General features: G+C 40.8%; 1 long non-coding RNA gene across 2 annotated transcripts; it reads left to right on the top strand.

Annotated features, from left to right (window-relative positions):
* The first annotated feature begins 1,929 nt into the window (after window positions 1–1,929).
* LOC120575665 lies at window positions 1,930–2,606 on the top strand. Of its 2 annotated transcripts, none has more exons than XR_005642033.1 (2): window positions 1,930–2,009; window positions 2,500–2,606. It is a non-coding gene; the product is annotated as an uncharacterized LOC120575665 (long non-coding RNA). The 2 variants fall into 2 exon arrangements; XR_005642032.1 differs by lacking the exon at window positions 1,930–2,009 and adding an exon at window positions 2,017–2,043.
* The last annotated feature ends 1,464 nt before the right edge of the window (window positions 2,607–4,070 follow it).

Genomic DNA, 4,070 nt, shown 5'->3' with positions numbered 1-4,070 from the left:
AAAGATCTTCAGAAGCTTTTGTCTGCAGAATATATGATGTGCATAAAACAGACTCTGTTGATGCAGCAAGGCATATACTTTTCTCCAGGACAGGTAAACCAGAAGCAATGCCGGCGACAAGCGATGCGCTCCACTTCCATCTGCTGAGAGTACACTACCAGTCAATGGTTTGGAGAAATGCTCACTATGCCACACCTACGGTGGCCCTGAAGTGCAAATCACGACAGCAAATAGGAAAACACGACAACAAATCACAAAACACAACGGCAAATAGGAAAACAAAACGGCAAATATGAAAACACTTCAACAAATCATAAAGCACAACGGCAAATATGAAAACACTTCAACAAATCATAAAGCACAACGGCAAATGTGAAAACACTTCAACAAATCATAAAGCACAACGGCAAATAGGAAAACACTTTAACAAATCCCAAAACACAATGACATTAACTTCTACCGACAGGGCCTATCTAGGAGAGGACTGACCCTCCTGATTGGACAGACGGACTGTCTGTCTTTCGCGCTCCCAAATCACCCACAATCCTGTGCGCGCGGCTTTGCCGGCTCGTTAAAAAAACAACAATGGCGGACCTAAGCGGGGCATCCATGGTTGGAGTGGCATCGCTGATGGCACAAGTATCATTTAAATGTGTGTATATTTAGTGTTTGCAGTACATGTGTTATCACAGTTAATGTGTTACATCAATGTAAAGCTTAACGCTTTAATGCTGGTACAAATTGCAGTTATAATTAGGTAGATACACCCCGAGCTAACGTTAAGCTAACTGAACCTATCAACTAGCTAACATTTAGGCTGTTAGCTAGCTGGGTTGCTGTCTTTAAGCCATTTGTGTTCGTAAAGTTTAATGTCCGGTGGCATTTTCATCTGTTTTTATAAGCCGTTACTGTATATGCGTAACGTTAGCAGAGATTTAGAAATCGGTGTGTTTATCAGTTGTAGCTGCAGGATGTCTATTGTTATTCGGGGCACAGGGAAAGTAAAAATAAATCGCTATTTTGTACCAGTAAAAAGGCTCAAAATATCACCAAACTTCAACGGTAGCATAATGAGGGTCCCTACATGTTAACAGAAGCATTGAGAACTTTTGTAAGTGTACAGACAGTTTATTGAACGTAGAGCTGCGGGAGCTCCGTGAAAGGGCTAAGATAGAGCGAGGGTAGTCAATGCCGCAACACAGCGTCGTACTTTGGGGAACTGGTGGCGTACCTGCGGACATTGTGAAGCTATGGCCACCGGACAGGAGTGTCTGTGTTGCATGGAGTGGGACCTGTTGCGTCGCAACAGCCAAGAGTGTTTTGTACAGTCTGAAGATTTCCCCTCTGATAAACAGGGCTGTACTTACCTACTAGCTACTACTGGTAGCTCACTCTCTCTCTCGTAGCCCTTACAAATGCTTCTGTTAACATGTAGGGACCCTTATTATGCTACCGTTTAACTTGAATGATATGAGCATTTTTAATGGTACAAAAATATCGATTTGTTTTTACTTTCCCTGTGCCCCGAATACTAGCGTTGTAAGCTAATCAGCGGTCCGCGCTAGCTTCTTTCAAGCTACAAACACATTCGATTAGGATGAAAACATGTCCCACAGAACGACAGAGTGGGTACACATCTGTTAGTAACCCCTAGGTTCGTTTTGCGCCGGAATTTTCCTTAAACTTCACTAGCAACGTTAAATGAAAGTAGTAGTTTCCCATGTAACAAGTATAACGTTCCATTATAGCATTCATAACCGTAAATATATTTTTCGTGTTTGCTGTCTTTTAACAGGGGACTAAGGAACAAACTGAGGCTGCCCTAGCATCACCAGAAGGGAGAGATGAGGAGGAGAGGGAAAGCAAAAGACAAGCATGGAGACAGAGGCCACTGGAACACTGGACGAAATGGATGTGGAACTGTGCTGTTCAATTTTTTTTGTTGAGATGAAAAGGTGAATGCTTGCAGGAGAATATTCTGTGAGGAACTTTGCCCGCAACGTGCAAAGGTAGGTAACGTTACCGACACTGATAGGCTTTAATGTAAATAGCCGTTTTCTCTTATTTATCCTGTCAATAAATTAAAAACTTGTGGGGTTAATGTTTGTAGTAGTCATAACACTTACCGGTAAGGAGAATTGCATTAATTAACCAAAACTACCAGTTAATGAGCTACCACAGGCAGTATGATATGCAGTAAACTGCAAGTAAATAGTACTGTAAACACACAAGCTACAAGGCTACAACCAACATATGAAAAGTCACAACACCATTGATAAACAACCACTAACACAGTAAAGGTAGGTGTAAGTGTGTTAAATGGTCAACAGTTGTCAGTTAAAACCATATAGAAATTACACCACTACAGTTACATGAAGTACCTTCATGTTACAGTATGCTTAAATATAATTTTATATATAAATATATACAATTCTAATCTTACCAGGACAGGTTGGATAACTACTGGACTAACCTAAAGCTTTCTCCTTCTGTCTGCAGTCTTGAAGCAACACCATCATCGCCAGCTGAGTCTGATCGCCGCTTCATGTTGAACATACTTTTATACAGCATAAAGTCATGTTTGAATAAAGGTTATAATAAAGATACACGTTTCGTTAATGTCTTTTTAGAGCTTGTATACCTAAGGAGTTATTAAAAGTTAGCATTGGAAAAAAATTATTCAGTTAGAAGTTTCCTGTGTCCAGGTCGTAATTTGATGGAAAAATACACATTGAAAAACGGTTTATATTATACACACACCCAAAAACTTAATGACACAGACAAACCAGTTCATTTAATGCATTTATTTTTAGAATGCCAATTTCTAATATAGCAAATAATCTATTCAACATCTCTTTGGCCTCTGTCTCCCTGCTTGTCTTTTGCTTTCCCTCTCCTCCTCATCTCTCCCTTCTGGTGATGCTAGGGCAGCCTCCGTTTGTTCCTTAGTCCCCTGTTAAAAGACAGCAAACACAAGAAAAAGATATTTACCGTTATGAATGCTATACTGGAATGTTATACTTGTTACATGGGAAACTACACATACATTTTAGCTTTCATTTAACGTTACTAGTGAAGTTTAAGGAAAATTCCGGCGCAAAACGAACCTAGGGGTTACTAACAGATGTGTACCCACTCTGTCGTTCTGTGGGACATGTTTTCATCCTAATCGAATGTGTTTGTAGCTTGAAAGAAGCTAGTGCGGACCGCTGATTAGCTTACAACGCTAGTATTCGGGGCACAGGGAAAGTAAAAACAAATCGATATTTTGTACCATTAAAAATGCTCATATCATTCAAGTTAAACGGTAGCATAATAAGGGTCCCTACATGTTAACAGAAGCATTTGTAAGGGCTACGAGAGAGAGAGAGTGAGCTACCAGTAGTAGCTAGTAGGTAAGTACAGCCCTGTACTTACCTACTAGGTAAGTACAGAGGGGAAATCTTCAGACTGTACAAAACACTCTTGGCTGTTGCGACGCAACAGGTCCCACTCCATGCAACACAGACACCCTGCCCTTCCGTGGCATAGCTTCACAATGTCCGCAGGTACCGCACCAGTTCCCCAAAGTACGACGCTGTGTTGCGCATTGACTACCCCGCTCTATCTTAGCCCTTTCACGGGAGCTCCCGCGAGCTCTTCGTTCAATAAACTGTCTGTACACTTACAAAAGTTCTCAATGCTTCTGTTAACATGTAGGGACCCTCATTATGCTACCGTTGAAGTTTGGTGATATTTTGAGCCTTTTACTGGTACAAAATAGCGATTTATTTTACTTCCCTGTGCCCCGAATAACAATAGACATCCTGCAGCTACAACTGATAAACACACCGATTTTTAAATCTCTGCTACGCTTTACGCATATACAGTAACGGCTTATATAAAAACAGATGAAAATGCCACCGGACATTAAACTTTACGAACACAAATGGCTTAAAGACAGCAACCCAGCTAGCTAACAGCCTAAATGTTAGCTAGTTGATAGGTTCAGTTAGCTTAACGTTAGCTCGGGGTGTATCTACCTAATTATAACTGCAATTTGTACCAGCATTAAAGCGTTAAGCTTTACA

The sequence above is a fragment of the Perca fluviatilis genome, chromosome 16 (genome assembly GCF_010015445.1).
Source record: "Perca fluviatilis chromosome 16, GENO_Pfluv_1.0, whole genome shotgun sequence".
Lineage (NCBI taxonomy): Eukaryota > Metazoa > Chordata > Actinopteri > Perciformes > Percidae > Perca > Perca fluviatilis.
The sequence above is the reverse complement of the archived record's forward strand: the minus strand, read 5'-3'. Positions and strand labels throughout refer to the sequence as shown.